The 22,522-nt window shown below is 37.5% G+C and overlaps 1 protein-coding gene across 1 annotated transcript in view; it reads right to left on the bottom strand.

Annotated features, from left to right (window-relative positions):
- The window catches only part of ST18 (ST18 C2H2C-type zinc finger transcription factor), a 170,424-nt gene extending 151,934 nt beyond the window's left edge, over positions 1-18,490 (bottom strand). The window contains exon 1 of the mRNA XM_074898970.1: positions 18,414-18,490. The gene's annotated coding sequence lies outside the window, so the exon portion shown is untranslated. The remainder of the gene's footprint in view (positions 1-18,413) is intronic.
- Positions 18,491-22,522: the final 4,032 nt, after the last annotated feature.

Here is a 22,522-nt window from a genome sequence, read left to right as displayed (position 1 = left end):
TACTAAACGGTTTATTTGTTCAGAAGAATAAAATCAAAATAAAGATGTAACAATACTTCTGCAGGAAGCATAAACTCAGTGAAGGCTAGACTATTTCTTAGCAGTACATGTTATACTTGATAGCAAAAGGGAAAAAAAATGTTGGCACTTAAAACTGGCAGTGTAGCTATCCATTTAAACCCCTGTATCAGATTACCAGTACCATGTGATGTCTTATATAAAGCTGGATAACATTCATGATCAGTTTGTATCCAGTACAAAGCTCCTCATAAATAAATAGGGCTAGAGGCATGTTTTGATGGCAGAGGGCATCATACTGCTCTGTTCTTATTGAAAGATGGCCCTGGTTTAGTAAAGATATGTTTTGTTGGCAAAAAGTCTGCTATCATCTGGTTAAGAGGAAGGATGTTCAGACATGAAGCTGAAGCAAACATTTTAGCTTAATCTTTAAGGCAAGTGATTTACTTTGTAGCATTTCAAGGCTATTTATTTTACAGTACAGCAGCTTGTTTGCCTGGAATCAGTGTGACTCACAAAATCTTGTTAAAATGGAATATTAAGAAGAAGAAAGAGAAAGAAACAGAGAAAGAGTTAGGAGTTAGAAATATAAGTAGAAAAAGAAATAAGGTTTTAAACAAGAGGAATGTTACGCAATAGGAATCTATCAAGTAAACATAAATTTAACTTTATCTTCCATTTGAACCCTTTAATGGAGCCCTTGCTTACTCTGGCCAGCAGTTTCTCTCGCAAATAGCTTCATAGGCATCAGTGGGACAATTTCTAAGAGTTACTGCATTTTTATGTCAGTAAGAAGTGGACTGTATAGTCTTTCAGATGATAATTAACAGAAATTACTACAGAGTAGTCAATAGGAAGATAATATATATTCTATAAACTCAATATCAGAGTACCGAAAAGAGAAGGCTGTTTTAACCACTAGGAACCTAGCATTAATCAATCTTTTAATGCATTTGCATTTATTTCACACACAAATCTTGGTTTTCATGTTACTTCACCCATTATTTTTCTATAATGAAGTTGATTAACTAGAGGAAATTCTAAGTCTTAGACCTTCTCTTCCCGCCTGTTCCCCCAAATACATTTTTTTTTTTTTTTTTTCCCCCACTGGGAAATCATAGTGCAGTTACTATTTTAAATGGAAGAAACTACTAATCTGGAAAGATACTACTTAGCATGTCTACAAGCAGTCAACACTTCAGCTTTTATAATCAAAGCTTTGAGCTGTTTTTTCCCACAGTAACCTGATCAACTATCTTTTTCTATGCTATACAAACATGGTAAAGTCTTTATCTACAAGTTTAACTTATCATTTTGTGAAGACACCTTCAGTGAATTATCTAGATCTTCATAAAATCTGTCAGTGATGTTACAAAGAATCTGACTTTGATATCAGCCTCAGTTAAGGAAACATTAGGCAGTCATTTATTCTCAAAGTCAGATTTTTGGTAATATATATATGCAAAAATGACTGCCTTAAAATTTATCATCTCATCTGAAAGATATGTTTCATTTCAGATTTCTATATTAATATTACATTTTGCCAGACACTTTCAATATGTACTATACACCTCCCTAGTCTCTCACTTTTTTTTTCTTTTTTTTTTTTTTTTGGCTTAGCCTGTTTTATGTGATAGTTTTGCTGTGTAACTGGCTTGCTGCTGTAGCACAGTGAATCAATGATAGAGTACATGACAGCTGAGGATCTGTTTTTCCATTTTCAGCAACTGGTGATAGTGACACTATCCTTAAAAAGGCTTCTTTTGATGTACAAGTTAAAGATGCCTCTGTCACTGTAAGTCAATGGCCAACAGCCATCATTTCTTCATCATTTGTATGTAGGTGTGACATCCTCCATCTGTCTCTGTTGCCAGTTCCCGAGCAATCACAGGATTTAGGGAAAACATGTAGGTAGATGGAAGAAAGACATAAAACCTGTACAAAGGATGGATTACTCTCTCATCCGCACTGATCGCAGTATTAACTGGTGGAATGGAAATGCAACTAACAGACAGAAGAAAAGGATTCAGAGCAGTGAGGACGACAAATGAAATAATCCCACACAGAGCCCATTGGTTGCCAAATTGATCTCAGACACATGCAGAAGTTGTGCTGTGAGGTTCACATGTGAAGCTGTCAACCATGTGAAAAACTACTTTTCCTACCACTGAAGACTACCACAAGAACAGATTTTAAAATCAGTTATCGGACTACTTACTGAGTTTGAGTAAGGAAACTAATCAAACTCTGCCTATACTAGTCCTTATACAAAGGAACAAGTGATTCCTACTTGTGCACGGTCTCCTCTTCCACATTATTCAGTGCTTGAATTCCCCCCATTAGTGAAGGAAGAAAGTGAATATATGTATGTGCACAGGTTTTTTTGTAGGCAAGAAGCAATGATATCTAACAAGATGAGAAACGGGACCAATGAAGACTGGATTTAATCAAAACAAAAGGATATTGTAGGAACCTCTGAAAAAAACTTTCTACAAATACACTCATTTTGCTCTCTTAACATTTGTTATTCTAGTATTTGTAGTTTTCAGGTGTTTGCTTTTCTTATTTTTCAAGTAATTTTTCTATAATTTGAATAAGGTTTAAAATACTGTCATTTGGATATAGTAGTCTACAAGAAAAAAAATTATAGGAAAAAAATATTTTAATTCTAAAACATTAAAAAGGCACATATGACATTGTCTTACACTGTTTATACATAAATGAAATTAATTTTTTAATTTCAGATCAACTAGGAGCAATTATTCAGACTTTAAGTATTCTTTCTGAGTGCACAAACTGAGATTAACTTTTAGAGGAAAGCAGCAGCAGAACTATTTTATATAACCAAATGTGACCCTTTGAGCTCTATTCGGCCTACCACATCTGATGAATTTATCATTGCATCCTCTTATTTAGTGCTTAACATCGAAGAAATTCTTGGGTTTTGTAAGAAGCAGATATGAATACTGATTCAATTGCAACACAAATGAGACCAAGTTTCTCCTAACATCTGGGTATAAAGCATCAGAAATGCATTGACAGTAAAAATAACTTGCAAAACCAGAACAATGTGATGGCATTAAATAATATGTGCAGATTAGGAAAGAAAATTGGTGGAGAGGCAGGAAGTTGCAGATCTTCCATCAGTCACTGCTCAGAACCACTCCAGGAGGTGCCAGATGTGACACACAGTAACCTGCAGCCTCTTTTGCCTGTGGGGCTTTCAGAAGTCACAGGTGATCTAGCAGCCACAAATGGTGTTTCAGCAGACAAAAGCAGCAGCTGGTTTGCCTAATTGAATGGATCTTACAATGAATTACATCAGTGGAATCCACCAGCAGGTTAGGGGTGGTGTGATTTGTCTTTCCAAAGATCAAACAAGCCTAGAGACATTAGGAAGATAGTGGCTATATCCATTGGTTGGACTCTGGAAAGTCATGGATAGGGAAAGCCAGTTTACCTGCTTCCAGTATGGAAGTCCTGTCTAGAACAGAACTGATGAAAATCCCAAGGGATTGCAAATGCAGATAATCATAAAGCTAGACAGAAAACTGAACCAGAGCTTGGTGGACACTAGTGTTGAAGAAGTCTTTTGAAGAGCCTTCGGTGGGACAACAAATGTGGATTTCACTTCCATCAGAAAACTGATGGATCATTCCTGTAGATCAGAGAAACCAGAAAAAGGCTATAGCTATGAAGAAATTATAGTAATAGGAAAAAGTAGTATGTGGAAGGCCTGGCACAAGGAGTTCCACTGTACCAGGGATCTAATGGGCGAGAGTGGCTTCAGTGACAGAAAATGATTGAGGATTCTACCTAGGCTATGCATATACACATAATAATATTTGAATAGGGGGGTTCTGAATCTTCAGAGACAGGTGGCTTATGTACAGAAAGCAACTATTCCTGAGCTAGTGCTTGCGGATGACCGCAGTCTCCTGTCCTATGTGCCCAGGGACATGTAGTTAGTTATCGGCCAATTTGGATGTTCTGAAAAGCTCTTTAGACTTACAGTTCCTCTAAGAGAAGTGTGAATTCAGACAAGACCAGATAAGGCTGACTCTCCCGGTGTTCACAGATATGTGCAATTTAGGATAATGAAAAATCCCCTTGGTTGTCTGCATTTCAGATGCAGCCCTGCAGATGGAAGGGTAGATGATGGTAGTATGGTATATTGGCTTGGCTAGTAATCAGGTAACGTCTAGGGAAGGGATATGATGATCCACAAGGGAGGGCCATCACATAACACTTGTCTCTACTGTGCCTCACAGTTGTGAGGTTTAGGCTGCATTTCATTGATAGGCATAACCTTGCTATTATGTGCTTCCATCAGCTCAGTCCCCGGGCTCTTCTATGATTAACAGAATAATTCCATTTGCAGGACATGATACCTAGCTCCACAATTCTGGGGCACTGTACATTACTGGCACTGCAATTACGATAATTACAGCTGAATGGTCATGTAGCTTGTCTACATGATGACACAACCCCTCAGGTCATTATTTGCAGTGGGATCCAGTCAGAAACTCAAACATTACAATAACCTTAATGCTAATCTTATCATGTAACAAACAGACTTTCGTGGCAGAAGATTACTTCTCTCTCCTGACAAACTTGGATAATATCTCTATTGTTGTACTAAACTGTGGCTATGAACTCTATAAAGCAAAAGAAAGAAAAGCAAATAAAAGAGAAGCACTCAATAATATCCCGTCTCATCCGTGATACACTTCTGTACCAACCTCTGCTCTCACCTTAACATTTCTAAAATTGCTTTTACAAAAAAGAAGTACTAAAGCTTTTATGGTAGTTTCGAGAAGATACTTCATCATCACACGGACTGGCAGCAGAGAAAAGCAACTTAGAAAACTGCTTTTTCATGGAGTAGGTGAGCAATAATCTATCAGGAACAAATTTTGATACTGCCACAGCAAATGCAGGATAAAAATTTCAGAACGGTCACACAGTTAATTCAAAATGAAGGGTATTAAACAGGATTTGCCCACAACTAGATTGCACATTTTCTACACTGCATTCTTAAAAATATTCCTTCAAGATGTGCAACTACAAGGCTAAATTGATGAAACTCTTGGAGATATCATAAAAGGAGAGAAAAAAAATTGCATGGGCTGTGAGTGATGATTGCCAAACATACTGCCATGAGATTTTCAAATTCCACTTATATGTTTTAACAAGAAATTCAGGGTTGAAAATATACACGTTCCTTCACAAAAATGCCTATATGGAGGTTCACCATTGCAATCTGGGTACCTGATCTTCAAAAGCACTAAGTATTCACCAGCATTAAAGGTGAATGGAAAAAGAAGAGATTCACATTTTTGTATCTAGAAGAGGTTTCTTTATGATACTGAAATAAAACTCTATAGTAAAAAGAAAGGAGATTATGAAGGTATATTCATGACTGAGAAGTAGAAAGGGCAAAAATCCTTTTTTTCTTTCAGCTGTTTTACATTTGGTATTTTTGGTTTGCAGTAGAGACTTCAGCTATAACATATCCATCTGAAATGTGTAAATGAGTGAGTTTGGGCTTGAGGAGAAAGTATGCTGAAGTCCATATACAAATAATACCATCATAATCTCCTTTCTTTTTACTATAGAGCTTTATTTCGGTATCATAAAGAAGCCTTTTCTAGTTACAAAAATGTTGTTGATAATTGCTTTTTTTATTTATGAAATGATAAATTCTCCCTCCCAGGTCTTCATTCTCATCTTGCAGAAATCTGATTGTCAGGTATACCCACCCCAGAAACTATCCCTATTATAATCCTGGTCTATGATACAGAATATGCTTCCTTTCCTCCTGATCATGACAATATGAGCACAGAATGCATGGTCTTACTATGTAATGCAAGAAGTTAATATAGGTGATCTATCTTTCCATAGAGGGTTTACAAGGGCATGATTACTTCCTAGAGAAATATTTTAAAATCCTTTTTAACTGTTAGGATTATATATATATTGAGAGTTAGAAAAGGGTGCTCTTGATTCTCAAATGTCTGTTTGAAATTTGCCACTGATTTGATGTGACTACAGATAAACTGTGAGGTTCTTTTCCTGCATTTCTGTAACAGGCACAAAAATTGAGAGGCAACCTCATGATTTCATGAGAAAAATGAACAATAGAAAATTCTTCTTTGTTATCATATCACATCTGTCAATTGTTAGGTTCACAAACCTTCAAAAAACTTAAAAAATTGCAAGTACCTAAGTGTTGCATTTGTTTTGCTGTTCTGCTAGTACAGAAGGCAACACTTCCTGTGCAACAGTAGCCTGTCCTTTTTCCCACACCCGCCACACAACACTGATAAAGTCAGTGGGAATGAGATGTGCCGCACAGCTCTGGGCTGCCAGCCACGGGCCAGCAGGCTACTGCAGCCAGGGCTGCCTTTATTAAACCCTGTTTTACAGGTGCCATCACTGTGCTGGGAACAGCTTCCACTTTCAGTAGAACAGGAGCTCAGGTAACATGAGATGCGACGTTTTTCAGAGGAAACGATTCTCCTTTTAATCAAGCATCTCAATACTAGCAAACAAAGCTAGTAAGCTTGTTCCAAAATCAAGCTCACAGGCTGAGAGGAGAGGAAGAGCATTTACAATATGGAATTGGTCCATTTTAAGCGTTCTAGTTGGCAAATGTGTTAGAGGAAAAAAAAAAAAAAAAAGAAAAAGAGGGAAAAAAAAAAATTAGAGTCTGCAACAGATAATCTGGCATGAATCAGGAACAATATTTTGTAGGTGGGCCCAGCACAAAGCAAGGTCCATTAGGCTCAAAGGACACTGCAAGAGAACAATGGAAGCAGACAGGAAGTCTGCACTAATAAATATGCCCATTGGGCCAGTGCCACTGCCTAGCATGGCATAGATACATACAGAAGGATTATACACTAAATGGTGCAAACACAGTCCAGTCCATCTGTCATAAACATTAAGTCCAAAGGCCACAGGTGCAGATGGCACTAAAAAGTAAAAATTACACCCAGACAGAGACCACTTCATGTAATATGGAGAAGAAAAAAAAAAATCCAGCAAAACAAAACAAAACAAAACAAATCAAATCCAGTGATTTGTTTCCAATCAATAAATGTTCTCAGAATCTCCTTGGCAATCTCTGCTTCTTCCTTTCCCTCTGTCATTTTACATGCATAACTTATATTTTATTTCACAAAAGTAATTTGAACATTTAGGACCATTTTTTATTCAGTTAAATAAAATTACTTGATATTTGGGCAAAAAGGCAAATAATTTAAAGTAAGATTCAGTCCTTCGTTCTAGTGTGTTGAGAATAGGATGTGTTTTCCCTTTGGAGATGAAATCCATTAGGCTCCAGGTATACCTTGTTCGAGGAATGTTCCCATACTAAAGAGATTAATAAAAAGAAGGAGAATGTGCTTCTCTCTCTTGTAGTCCAGGTAAACAGAAAGAAAAGTTGTATCCTGTTAAGTTCCAAAAAGAAGCAAAGAATTTCTGCTCTTCAGTCATTTTACATAATACCTGTACATGGCATGATTTCTCATACTGAAGTATCTTTAACATGTTTGCTATATGTCTGTAGATTATGTATATAACGATGGCTATAAATGACAGAAAACACCTTATAGAAGGCTTTTATCTGCCACAGATTTCTTCTTTCAGAATCACCACAGGCCAGTAACCAAATATCCAGGCCTAAATGGGCACAGACCACCAAAAAAAGGGCTCTAAAAGCAGTCCATCCAAGTGAAATGAGTCCACAGATAAAACACTGGCACTGCAAGATTTTATTTTTAGTTACCAAATCAACTGTATCTCAAACCCGTGGAAATCAAAATTTCAGGTTTGTCCTTTTTCGGCCATTCTTTGATGCATTTGTAGAACTTCTACAAGGACTTCTCAGGTTGTCAGCTGATTAAATGAGGTTACACTTATAAAAGAGTTTTAAAACTATATCCAAATGCAATACGTCTTTGTTGGTGTTGGATAGTGTTAAATCCCTGATTTAACAAAGAAACAAAAGCCAGCCAAGATATCATCATATTGCAACTGTATAAGTCCATTGACATTCTTGGCAACCCTAGTGTTGTTCCAGAAACAAAAGTAGTTTTATTAATAAAAATCTCTAGAACTCTTTTTCTCTACAAGAACAAGGATTATCTTTTCATCTTCAGTTAGTATTGTCCATTGTACCTCACTTAGTTTGCTCATGAAATTTGACCTCCAGAAGTCACAGAAGCTTTATGCCCATGTGATAGCATTAGGCATAAGATTATATAAACAGGTGAATAGGATGTTCTGCAATTTCTCTTTCTTCTGGACATTTTTTTTTGTAACTGGGCATCAGACACTGGAATCACAGAAATGATTATGCATATTATTCCTTTTGTTGTACTTGCAGCCAAGTACTGTAAAGATTTAATAAGACAGAAGTGTGTGAACTGACTGTTATTTCCAAAATATTAAAGAATCATTCAAACTCCCCAAATTCTACAGTTTTTAATTTTTAAGAGGTACATACCCATTAAGCGAGGGTTTGAGTATGATCTCTACAAGAGATAACAATGGGCAGCATCAATCTCATTTTCCTAAATTAAAAGCATTTAGGAAAGTGCTTCTTTGTTTGCTTTAAAGATCAAAAAGTGTAAACAATGATTTCAAAGAACTATTTTTTTACCTAATACCAGAGGATTATAGTCTTCCAGTTGTGATTTTTGCCTTCCAGCTGTGGAGGGGTCCCATTTCTCATAACTAGAGCACATTCCTGTTGGATTAACAGATGACTACCTGAAACAATCTGGGTTAGCCATGGATTAGAACTAGGCACTTTTTCAGCAGCTAGTTTCCAATTGTTTATTCCCACCCTGATGCTGCATCGATAGCTGTGACTTCAGCTGCTCCTACCTGCTTTGCTTCCCACTGTCCTCAGTGACCAGGAACAATGAGAAGAAAGCTTCCTCTCTCACTGTCTTGGTCTGCTTGTTTATCTGTGATCAGATGAGACCTTGCTCTGCCATATATCAAGCCACCCAACTCTTACACAACCACCACAGGAATAAAGAAATGTGATACCATACCCAGCATTGCAACAAGGCTTACTTATCACAGCCAGTGCAGTGACACCTGCTCGCACAATGTTAGATTACTCATCTTCTATTAGCTTGGAATTCAAGCAGAATTCACTCCCATTTCCATTCATGCACTGTAACTCCTGAGTAGCCATGACAGGCGGGTTCCTGTGCCAGGATATAAGAAGGAGCCTAAAGAGGTTTCAACCATCTATCACTAACCATCCTCACCCATGCCTTTATCTCCTATTCCTTTCACCATGATAGTGGCAACACACATGGTCTGACTGCTCTGAGCTCCTCCAAAGCTGTTATATTGTGTCCTCATTCCCTCTGCAGATCTGCATCGTGGTATCACCACTGCCTTGTGATGTGAAACAGGGAGGGTCAGGAATGACCGAACACATCAGAGGGAATGTGCACTTACTTCTGTTAATTTCCAGGTTGCATCCTGTCCTAGTTGCACTGATGGCTGATGATCACATAGTCATGGAAATCACATATGCAGAGTCCTGAAGTATGGTCGTCCCACTGCACCGTTAATTTTTCAATTCAATGTTTAAAACAGAAAGGTCATATAAGTGTGTGTGTTACTACTTTTCTGAAGGTGAAGATGCTACTTAGTTATGGTGGTTGTTATTAATTGATTTACTACCTGCTTTTTCTGCTCCTGTACACCAATCAACATCATCAACTAAGGATGATGCTATTGGTGTTAGGACTCAGGAAAGCAAAGAGGCTGCTGCCTGGGCCTTGCCTGGAGTTAAAGTTAACTGAACAGGACATGCTAACATTACCCATGCAAACATGAACAGAGAATGCGAAACTATTGAGAGATAACAAAGTGAGAAGTTAATAAATCCAATGAAGCATGGCTGGATTTTACAGGCAGTTGAGAGAGAGCTATGTGATCAATGGCCAGACTTCACATAGTTTAAGGACTGGGGACCTTCTGGTGAGTATAGTCATGCAAAGCCAACAGTGCCCCAGCAACTGTGGCAGAAATTCCATTGAAATCCATGGCTACATCAGCAATGGTATCAAAAATACTAAACTGGCAAAGAGATACAGCAAAGCTGTGACCGGTGGGGAGAAAGCAATTGGGACAGGCTGTTTTTTGTGAGGAGACTGAAGCAGGAAAGAGTTGACTAGAGAGGTGAATAGGACCATCAAAGAGTAGAAATGGAAAAAAGGTAAGGAATAGAAAAATTGATTTAAAATTATGCAAATCCTGTAAGCAGTGCTGCCTGCTGGGTAGTCGTGCATTTGTTCAGCACAGCCTGAGCCAGGACAACAAACCAAACTTGTAAACATACAAAGCATATACCAAATTTCCTTCTGCGATCAGAAAGAAGTGAGTGAGGGAGAGGTGCTTCTCCTGGCCTAACAGGAGAACATGTGGATGGGACAGATTGAACATTCTGTTACCACTCACTTGGTGTGCATTCTGGGGCTGACCACACTGGTATCTTCCCAGCTACTTTCCAATATCTTCTGGAGTATAAATCCTTATAGTAAAAGATTGATTACAATGTATTCCACATTCCCAAGCAGAGCCTTTTCTACCAATGATCAAGAGACCTCATGAACACTTTACTTTTCCTTTTAGTTAACTGTCCTCAATGTTAGTCACATTGATTTGGCATGAGGAAAAGATAAGCTTACAAATATCTGCTAATCACTCCCTTTGTTCTACTATTTTCACTTCCAAATAAAAATGTATCAGATTTCTTATGACTTTCTTGACACACTCTTTCTTCCTAAGCAAATATATTCATATGAATTTTCAGGGGAAAAAAACAAAAACAGTACATGAGCACCATCAAACCAAACCAAGGCACAGTTCAGAATCCATAGGCCATCAGTTCCCTACCAACAGCATTCATCATCGTGGCCAAACACCTGTACTCAGTAAATTTTCAACATCCCAGGAGCAATGGCAAGGGCTACTCCGCAGGAAGAATCCTCTCAGCAGGCACAGGAGGTTCAGAGGCCTGGATAAACCATCAGATTACATCTGGAATGCCAATTTTTTATATTTGCCATTATAACCCATGTTATACAATGTTGTATACAACATATAACCCATGTTAAACAACTCTTTGCCCTTACAAAGTAGTGAAGAACTACATCTACTCCCTAACTGCAAGCGCATTCATTCACTTCATAACAACCCTGCTTAAATATGAGGATGTTGTGGGAGATTGTGCTGAAAATATTGCTAAAGTCAAAACAGATGACATCCCCTGCTTCCCTTAGCCATGAATCCAGGCAATCACCTCATCATAGAATACAATTGCGTTGGTCAAGAATTAAAATCCATGGTACTCCGAATCACTTTTTTGCAAGAGAACTTGGTATAAGCATACCAGGTATAATTCATATTCTCTCTGGTCATCTTTATCACCAACATTAAGTTACCAGAAAATCTTTACTCATACATTTTCTCTGAAGTAGTATAAATCTGCTAGCAAAATGGAATATTTCTGACACATACAATCACATGATTAACACTTCTATTGGAGCACTACTCATAATTTTCTTACCAAGAAAAATAAAATATTTCTGTGAGTCAGGTTCATGGGAAATGATATGTGTTTTTGCTTCATGCTGTTTAAAGCCACAGTTAGTATTTTTTCAAGACTTTTATCCATATTTTGTCTAATTTTAATTAAACATTTTCCTTAATTTTAACATCTTAATTCCTGGAACAAAATTAATGTCAATATGAACCTGTTGCAATCGTAAAAAATAATAATGAACTCCCAAGTAGTATTTTCCTGCAGAAATTTCATAATTCTCTGTATACGTTCATATTCATATATATAGATATAAAATATCCGTGTATTGATAAAAATACAATCTATATAAACCTAGATAAAAAGTTTTCAGAGATGTATGTTTCTTTTTCTGGACCAGTACAAACCCCCCAAAGAATAGTAAAATAATGTTAAATAACATTGCTACTCATTGTATTTTTACAGTGTTTGTAAAAACTAGCATGTACAATTGAAATTAATATTTGCCCTTAAAGAATAAAGGAAAAAGTAAGGCTATGTTCTTGTTATTTTTTTTCTATTCTGTGATGCCTATTTTTAATATCCCCCTGCAGTATATTGAGTATCACAAACATATACTACAGATCTTTTTAATGCATTACAATTTGTTCATAAAAGTTTTTTGTAGGGCAGAATCAAACATAAGATTTACTTTTAAAAGAGACTTATTAAAACCGGAAAGGTCTTCAGAAAATACTTTACTTGTAAACATAATCATGGATTGAGTGCACCCTCAGCAAATTTTCCAGTGATACCAAGCTGTGTGGCGTGGTCAACATGCTGGAGGGAAGGGATATCATCCAGAGGGACCTTGACAGGCTTGAGAGGTGGGTCTCTGTGAACTTCATGAATTTCTACAAGGCCAAGTGAAACGCCTCGCACATGGGTTGGGGGAATCCCAAGCACAAACACAGGCTAGGCAATGAGTGGATTGAGAGCAGTCGTGAGGAGAAGGACTTGGGGGTATTGGTGGATGAGAAGCTCAACATGACCTGGCAATGTGTGCTTGCAGTCCGGAAAGCCAACCATATCCTGGGCTGCATCAAGAAAACTATAGGGAGGTGATTCTTGTGAGACCCCACCTTGAGTACTCTGTCCAGCTCTGGGGCCCCAGACACAAGAAGGACATGGACATGTTGGAGTGAGTCCAGAGGAGGCCCACAAAGATGATGAGGGGGCTGGAGCAGCACCCTTATGAGGACAGGCTGAGACAGCTGGAGTTGTTCAGCTGGGAGAAGAGAAGACTCTGGGGAGACCTTGTTGGGGCCTACAGGAAAGATGGGGAGGAACTTTTTTCAAGGTCATGGAGTGATAGGACAAGGAGTAATGGCTTTAAATGGAAAGAGGGTAGATTTAGATTAAACGTAAGGAAGTTCTTCACTGTGAGGGCTGTGAGACACTGGCACAGGTTGCCCATAGATGGCTGCCCCCTCCCTGGAAGTGTTCAAGGCCAGGCTGGATGGGGCTTTGAGAAACCTGGTCTAGTGGAAGGTGTCCCTGCCGATGGCAGGGCGGCTGGAACTACATGATCTTTAAGGAACCCTCCCAACTCAAAGCATTGTGTGATTCTATGATATGAATATGTACTATAAAAACTGAATTCACATTTATTTGATTTACAGTTAAGGTGATAGTGTGAATATTGACCTCTCAGAAATACATAGTTATAAGAGAAATGATTGAGAAATTTTCTATGAGAAGGAAGCTATTTTCAGAGTTTCTAGACAGACTTAACTCCACATATACCCCAGGTTTAATAAAAATAAAAAATAAACATTATAAAGGCTACAGGTCCTCAGCCTTAGGCCACCCCCTCATACAACCAGTTTTTTTCTGTTGTCAGGATATGTAAGACACTCAGGACTTGGGTTCAGAGTCCTGTTGATTACAATGAGAGGTAGAGAACACCAAGGAGAGACTAGAGTCTAGAGTTTATTCTTAAAATATGAGAAAGCGAGGAAATGAAAAAAAAAAAAAAAAAAGCAGCTTAATATTTACTTGAGCTATACAGTGAAAAGGAGAGGTAACAAATTCCCAATAGAACTACAGGATAAAGTGAAAAAAAAACCCAAACCCAGTTATATCATCCAATCAAATATAGTCAGGGAAAATTATCATTTCTGATCCCTTAAGGTTTCACTAAAATGTTAGAACCACCAAAAATGAAACTGTTATATTGATGTTTTCTTGTGATATAGAGAACATTTCCCAGAATTATGCCAGTACCTTAGGCTGTCCTTTTATTCCTGAAATGGGTGAAAAAGCTATCATTTTTCTCCCTGTGGAATGTTTGAAATTACAGTTTATTTGCCTACATTTATCATTCTAATTTATTGTCTCTAATTTATTTTAAGTTATCTTGCATTCTGCAGATTGATAATGTAATTACAGGTAAGGAATCTTAATTTATTCAATTGCTGGTGCAAATATCACAGTTTCCTTTTTTATATAGAGAGATTTCACTAGTGAAACTATCTCAATTACAGATCACCGCTGACTGAATTTTTTTTGTAGATTCTTAAACAGAAAACAGAGCTTTATAGTTAAATGACATATACATCTATATCACTTAACACAAAAATGTTAGAATTCACCCCTGTACACACATACACTAAGAATGGAGAAATTTATCTCTGACAAACATAAAACGTAGCTATGTAGTGGTAAGATAATTTAACTAAGCATAGCTACTTTGTAGGGAAAAACTTTTAAAAAACAGCAAAGAAGTAATCCAAAGACATCAGAAAAGATGGACAAAATGAGAAGATAATGTAACTATACCGGTAAGAATGTCTGAATGCAATACCATAATCAAGAAAATACCGAACATAAAGCTAACAAGAGAGTAAGCACTTCAGTAATAAGATAGACCTTCTGTTCCCTAATCATGAACAACTTTGCTGTAATCTTCTATCTTTGGTCTGGATACAGATAAGAATAGCAGACTTCTAGCATAACATTATATTTGACTGAACTACACATTTCCAGCAACATAATTTTTGTCCCTGAGTTTTGGGGGTTTATATCCCATATGTTACAGAAAAAAAAAGCAGACCAGACGTTCATGAAATTTAACATGTAATAAACTTAATTGAAGCAATAGAAATACTTGGACTTTTGGACTTCAGCACTGACTGGCTAAACCCAGAGCATTTGGTGTTATAAGAACCATCTTTGCTTGAACCTTTGTACTGCTTTTCAGGAAGAACATTTGAGAAGGTGGGCTTCCTCCCAACATCAACTAATGAAGAATACCAGTTACTGTAAATTAGAAGTTCCACTGTGGCTCAGCAAAATACAATTTCTCACACCCTTCCTACCCAGCAAAAAATGAGAGAGATGTGAAAAAGGCAATAGGAAAGTATTGTGTGTAAAAATGGTATGGACATCAGAACTTTACTGGGGAAAGAAGCTGGGTTTGACTTTCAGATTCAAGACAATTTTCTCAAAACATAATCAAAGCCAGGAGTAAAATCAGTACTAGAAGTGGTTTCTCTACTTCCCTTTAAATGAAGAAGAATTGAATGTAATTGAATCCAAACCTTTGGTAAGAAATTTGGACTCAAAATGGAAATTGTGATTTAGCATGCCATCACTCATGTCATACTGTTAGACTGGACCCTGTGTTATGAAAGAAATTAGATTATTTGTAAATTTCCTTTACCTCAGGGAAAAAATAATGTTGAAACAAGCCTGTAGAGCTCCCGGTCTCACCACTGACCCAAATATCAGGAATTCCACTGCCTTTACCAAAACCAGGATTTTACACTACACATGTAAGGGGACATCTTTCACAAGGAATTTCAGCTGTACTGGACTGGAAGACCTGTGTGTGGTGTTACAGTGACAGAAGTGTGGAAAAAACACGTCACAGGTCAGATACGCAACAGCAGTTTATCCATCTCCTTCCCATTTCAGATTATATTGTTGATGATAGCTGTTACAGTTATCAGGGAATCCCTCCCCTACCGTAACCCTTCTTTAAAGCCCTCTGAACTGTGTTCACACTTATGCCATCTGATTCCAAAGACACACAACACAAGTGTCCGTGAGAAAGCATATAGAAAATCTGTCTTGTTCTTGTTATTTTTAAGTACATGATAAAGCAAATAAAAAGAAAGCATGTTGGATATTTTCCAATGCTGTCAAAACCAATTTAAAGAAACACATGGAAGGTAAGCAGAACAAGTAAAGAGGATTTGCAAAAGTATTCACTGTTTGTATAGTTCTATTCTCTCTGAAGGTATTCGGTAATTTCTCCCTAACTCACAGACAGCAGATGTAAGTCGGTATTGGAATCAAGATATAGCATGCCACCTTTATCTGACGATATATATTTTTTTTTTTAATTCTTTAATAGTCAACAATTGCAATTTAATAGCAAGATAGTTTTCAAAGTACTTAGTTAAAGTGCAAGGAAACAGAATGAGGACAGGCAGACTGCTCTTTCTAGTTCCACAGAAAGCAGCTTGAACAGAAGCTTTTCAGAGATGAGATTTTGCAGCTAGTATATGTTGAAGGATCTTTTCATGAACAGACTATACGCGGTGATTCTTTTCCTTGCTTTAAATCACAAAAGGAAACCACGAGCAAACAATGGCTTTAAAAAAGTGAAACAAAAGATAATTCAACTTTATATACAGTCTGTCTGTCTCTCCCTCTCTCTGTGTATATATGTGTATATACACAAAGAAAAGACTTTTAAAGCAACACTTACTGATAATTATCCAAGCTCCTTACATAAAATGAGAAAAATTCTTTTGTTACTTTAACTGAAAGTATCTGAAAACTTGTTTCATAAAAATTATCCTTTTTCTCCTAAATTTTTGCTACTTAATCATGAGTTGGATGCGTTTGTCACTGCAATATATTTAAAAAGTATTACGCATTGGTCTCGATAATGATTCCATGAAATAAGGTTTCCAACATCTATCTGCAAGCTATAACATGCTACAAAATGCATGTCATTGCTTAAAGTACTGTGTTTAAGCAGTCTGTCATTATCGTGATATCCCAAGTATTTTTAATTTATCTTTCGAGGAGGACAGAAATATTGACCGTAAGCCTTTACCATATTTTAAAGGGAAAGTTAAAGATGGCAAGTACAGAGCATAAATACACAAAGCCTTGGCACTCCGCTTCAGTTTCAGCACTCTGTACTGACCTCTACTGGTTTCTCCATCGTAGCTTTCCTAAGTATCAAACTGACTACTTGTATTTAACATTTGGACTCTCTGGCTCAAATTCAGGGATAACATAAACTGTATTCTACCCTGCAAACTTCTCTCTGACTGAAGGTCAAAAAGAGATCAAGCTTTCAACTACTAGTGGCAGTTTACCTGCAGTGGGTGAGACACTATGAAAAAAATCATCTGTTAAAGAAACCTGAACAGTACATATATAGCTGTAGAAATATATTAAAATCGGAAAACTCCATCTTAACACTTTGGCTCTATTTTTTATGACTGAATAATTTATCATATCTGGTTTATTCAACCGCTGTCTCATGTCTGCATCATTAGCTGTTTGGTATAAAAAATCTGGTTTTGTATTGCACAATACCCAGCATCTGATTCATGATGAGGACCATAAGTATTACTGCAACATAGATACCAAAGTTGTGAATATACATCTTCAGTTATCCCCATTTGACAGGCTTCTACTTTAGAGAACAACACTTGTCTCTAGAAGTTTCTTCTGTACATGCTTTGTCAAACCAAAGTCATTACCCAGTCTTACTGGGAGCAGTGACATGCTCACTGCATCTTTTATACCACTAAATGAAGTTCAACCCATCCACTTCCTAACTGATCACAAGAAAAAACAAATCTTTATGTGTCTTACAGTAAAAGCAATTCTAGTTAGTCATAAGTAAATGAGCAAACTTTTCCATCCTCTTTTACCAAAGAACACTTTCATTGTAAGAAGCACACAAAACTTTCCAATTTTAAAAGCCTATATATAGGTTTCTTTGTTATGCGAGTCTTTAAGTATGAATAACAGGTTTACATATCGTGAGAACTTAATTTCCTCTCACTGCTCTATCAGCTACTCCAAACAATTTTTTTTTTTTTTTTGTAAGTCACCTGTACTGACTGGAAAAAAACAATTGTTGACCGCAAAAACAACGAAGTTTTGTTCTGTTGGTATACATAGTAAAGCAGATCACATATTGTTAATTGAATTTCAGAACAGCAAGATGCCTATTATTCATGAAGCTATTTTGCTTAATAATGCATTTTTATTTCATTTCTCATAAAAATCTCTTTAGATCCTGAATATAAACAAATCAGATCATTCAGCATGAATCTACCTTATTTTTATACTGTATAAATATCTAAACTACATCTGTGTATTGGTTTTTTAGAAAAAAAAAATTGTCTTTCCCTGACCTTTTGAACACTCAGATTTCTCTCCCTTTTTCTACTGCCGCTGAACCTTGCATCACTACATCCCTATGCTGTCAGTGCTTAGAACTATGAGCAGCAACTGAAGAAGCCCTGAAGAGCTGCTAACCAACAGGGCTTTCCTACCCCTCAAAGGAAAGTTGCTGGGTCCCCCCCCCCGCCACCTCATTCCCCCGGTGCTGACCAGCAGAGGGAGGAGAGGGGGTGCCTGCCCAGCCCCCCCACCCCCCAGGTACCACAGTACCCTTTGCTCTACATCCAAGCAAAACTACAAGCGGCAGCCTCAGCTTTGATGTCTGTGATGAAAATCCATACATGATCTTACCCAGAAAACACACTGATATGTTTTTTTTTTCTTTTTTCTTTCTTACCTTTACCTAGTGACTGGGTCCAGGTGTCCAGAAGGTCTCTGTCGCCTGGTCCTGTTGGGTTTGCTACCGCTCCGATTCTCACACTGCTGCTTCTAGGACTTGGATGAACGACTGGATCAGATCTGCTTATTCTTTTCTGTGTTAGAAAGAAAATATTTTGATGTTCTGTTTCTAGAACTGGGCCTTTGCTCAACACATTAGAGCAAGCACATAATCGTTCTGAGATCTGCAAATCAGCATCTTTTTCCGTAAGTGGGAAATAGAAAATCTTATTAAGATTTCCTATAACTTACAAAGGAGTGAAAGACATTGATTTTCACTGAACAAGGTGCTGACTGGATCACCATGAAACCACCTTCTTTCCAAGAGACATTTTAAAGCAGTACTTTCAGTCAGCTCTGTGCAAAATATTCCACAACAGCCCAAATAACTTTTTTCCTTACCTCTGGTATCCCAGTGAGGTCACATTCTGTTAAAAACATCCTGTCAAGCTTGGTACAAAAGGGCTCCAAAGAATCAGAATGCAGAAGCTATGCAACTTGCTGACTAACTTTGCTCTGTGTTATTTACCAACCACACAAAGAAAATGCTGTCTATTCAAAACACAGTTCAAAACTCTCTTCACAGAAAGTGAGTGAACAAACAGTCCCATGTCCAGTGCTGTAGTCACAACTCCCATGAGGCCCGGTGATAGCTCTGGGGCATGGGACGGAGTGACACCACCAGCAGTCACTACAAGGCACTTTTGTAAACAAGTTGTGTGTGTGTGCGGAGGAGGAGGAGGCTGGTGTTACTTTGTCTTAACATTAAGCTATTAAATATTTGCTTTATCGTCTCTAACCAGAACTTCAAGTAGACTTGCTTAGTCTACTGGGTGCATTTGCTACAGTCCTTGCATGGTGTTTTCCTCACTATAACCTTCACTTTCTTCCAGAGGAGCCCTGAAAGGAACATCTGAAATTAGTGTAGGATCTAGATTTGGAAACCTGGAGACAGGTTAAGCAGCAAAAGCTAGTTCAAAGTCTTCCAGATCCATCACAGAAACAGAGAAAGAATGATTTATCCTACTTCATACCCGGCAAAATTCAAAACGCCTGTGGCAAGTCTTTTCCTTTGGTTCATTAAAGATATAGGCCTCAAGTATAAAAGCCATACCCAAGTTTCATTACCATAACTCAAAGTGGGAATTCTGATGCAGCTTTTTGACTTTGCCTTATTATACAAGTGAATTCTTAAAGAAGTTTGGGATTGCTCTAAACATCAGAGGAACTTTAGATTTTGCATTTCAGTTCAGTGATTTTAAGCATTCCTATAATCATAAACCCTCTCCACCCACTTCATTATTTCAAACCCATCTATTCTTTGAAAATTCTTACACCACTAGTCACAAAGTCACACTTTGGCAGAGAAGAAATGTCTTTTCAGCTCCCTATAGGAAGTACCATGTAGACCCAGCACTTCCAGTACTGGTCACTGGTCTCCACCCACACCAAGCCACTCCAATGTTCCTACTTACAATAAATCACAGGCAAGAATTATTTCCAGATGTGGAAAGATGAAAAATTGTTCTCATTGATCTCTTTGTAATTTCATTCTTTAACTGTCAGACCAGCACTGAAATTCTCTTTCTATTAACCAGTCCAAACCATCCTTCTTATCTACACAGCAGTTCATCCCATGCTTGCTTTTTCTTTCCAACTTCCTAATAAATATTTTTTCTTATGCTTTCAAAGGTCTAAAAGATAGATATTAAAACTACGTACTGTGTATCGTTGTGAGAGGACAATCTGAGACACGGTGACATTATGTTGTAAAATAAACATTAGTCTGCTTTTCCTTTTGTGGGCTCTGGTTCTGCAACGTAAATGTGTATTCTGATCTCATCCCAAGTGAAATACCTTTATAAGCTTTTACAGGTTTGTGACATAGGTTCTTCCAAATCTTTATTCCAAGAATAAGGATTATTCCAGGTATGACATAAAGGACATTCAACTGCTGATATACTCTAACAACTCAATAATTCATGACCAATAATTGGATGACAAAACCACACCCTTTAAAAATGTAAGCGTTTTCTAGAAATACACAAAACCTTAAAATACCTGGCTATATTACTTTTATCAGTACTTGAAAATAATGCCTTTAAAATATGAATGGTGAATGATCTTGCAAGTAGAATTGTCTAAGTAACTCTCAGGAATATTTTTTTTTTGAAGTGATTGTTTCTCAGTACTCAACAAACACCCAGTCTTTGGTATGAGTCTGCAGTTGTGCCTTGCCAAGCAGTACCAGTCTCCAAAAGTAATCATTTACAGAGATCAAGTGAACCTTCACTTCTCCATAATAGCTGAAGATACTACAACAGTTGCTCTTCTTTTTAATGCGGACTTTAAAAAGCACTGGAGCCAATAGGAAGCTTTCCACTGATCTTTGTATATTTGTTTTATTTGTATTCCAAGTTTACGTTATAAACTCTTCTCATCTCATTAAAACTGGTATATATTACAGAACAGTGTACTTACATTCTTGCTCTTTCCCAATAACCTCACTGTTCAACTTAATTATCTGTATCCCAGGAACACATACACTGCCTACTGAAATACTGCAGTATACAGTAGGGTGATTATTTTCACAGTAACAGTATGAGGTCAGAAAGTTTATAATCCCTGTTTTACAGGCTGGGAAGACCTCAGTTAGGTCTTCCCCTTAAGCCTTTTCTGAGCTGTAGTATTTTTTCTTAAAGGGTCAGAACCAGCATGCAGAAGGTTGTATGCAAGATCAAGGTCTACAGAATTTTAAGCCTCCTAAGCCCAAATTTATGACAAATTTTCTCTTCTGTTTTTCTGATACTGTAACTAGATTTTGAAAGGTACACCTTGCTTTTATAGGGAAAACTACCAAACTTACGTGAGCTAAAGGGGTCTAGCATTTAAAACTATGTTCATATCATATTCCTTTCTCATACTATTATAAGAGAGACAACCCCACCCTCCTTTTTTTTTTTTTTTTTTTGTTTTGTTTTGTTTTGTTTTGTTAAAACCATCAATACTGTCACAAAAGAGCAAAATTGAAAATGTCACTATGTTACAGAGGCAGTTTCATGTTCTCTTTTTTTGTGCTGTGGGTACATTTCTGTTCCGGTGTCTTTGATGTGCCTGAGATTATGTGTGCTAGAAGCTCTTTTTGTCATCTGCAACCTGACATTCCTTGTCCCACACATAAAATAGCACTTAATGAAAGGCACCCATTAGGCACTGTCCTTTCTTTGGAGCCTGATTGGTGATGGACACATCTTCTTTGATTTTCTGAGGTCTGGACTGTCAGTGGTTCCATTCAGCTTCGTGAGGAGTATCAGGTTGTTTTATTTATGAGTCTCAAAACTGAGACAGTAAAGTCAAGCTCAGATTCTCAGAAGTTCTTCCTATCTACTTCTTGCAATCTATTAATTCTTTAAGAATACCAACAGCAGTCTCTATGTGTGTTTTTCAAAAATTACCATACACTTCAGTCTCATGGAGAAAGAGGGTTAGAAAGTTTAGGTTTGATGTTGATTCACCAAATGTAGGTCACATGGGAGCTAAGATGTGACCCTAATAATGCATTTAATGGCAAAAACTCTTCTGTCTCTCCTCAGCAACCCCACCAGGGAAATGAGACCAAGCAAGATTGATACTAATTATGCACACAGAGGAGCCCTAGCTGCAGTCACCAGCCTGCTGCAGAATTCTCTGGGGATGACAGGCAGAGTTGGCAAACAAAAGTGGAAGGGGGTAGAAAGAAAGAAACAAATTGCTTCTGGCTATTCACAAAATATATCCAGCACTTACATCTAAATGCACAAAAAATGCAGACAGGCCATGCAAAAAACATTCACTTAGGTGTCTAATAACTCCAGGAGCAATGCTGGATACAAACCAGTGACATACTCCCATCAGGTGGTTTAAAAAAATAAAACAAAAGATTTAAAAAATCCCATGCTTCCTCCATGTAATTACCATGAGTTACGGTTCAGAGTGATGCTGTAGAGAGTGATGGGGGGAGTGAGGTGAATTTGAAACAGATAAAAGCTGGGTAAACCACTCCAGTAGTCAGGCTCATGCAAAAGTACT

The sequence above is a fragment of the Athene noctua genome, chromosome 2 (assembly GCF_965140245.1).
Source record: "Athene noctua chromosome 2, bAthNoc1.hap1.1, whole genome shotgun sequence".
Taxonomy (NCBI): Eukaryota; Metazoa; Chordata; class Aves; order Strigiformes; family Strigidae; genus Athene; species Athene noctua.
Note: the sequence above shows the minus strand (reverse complement) of the source record. Positions and strands in the feature narration are given on the sequence as shown.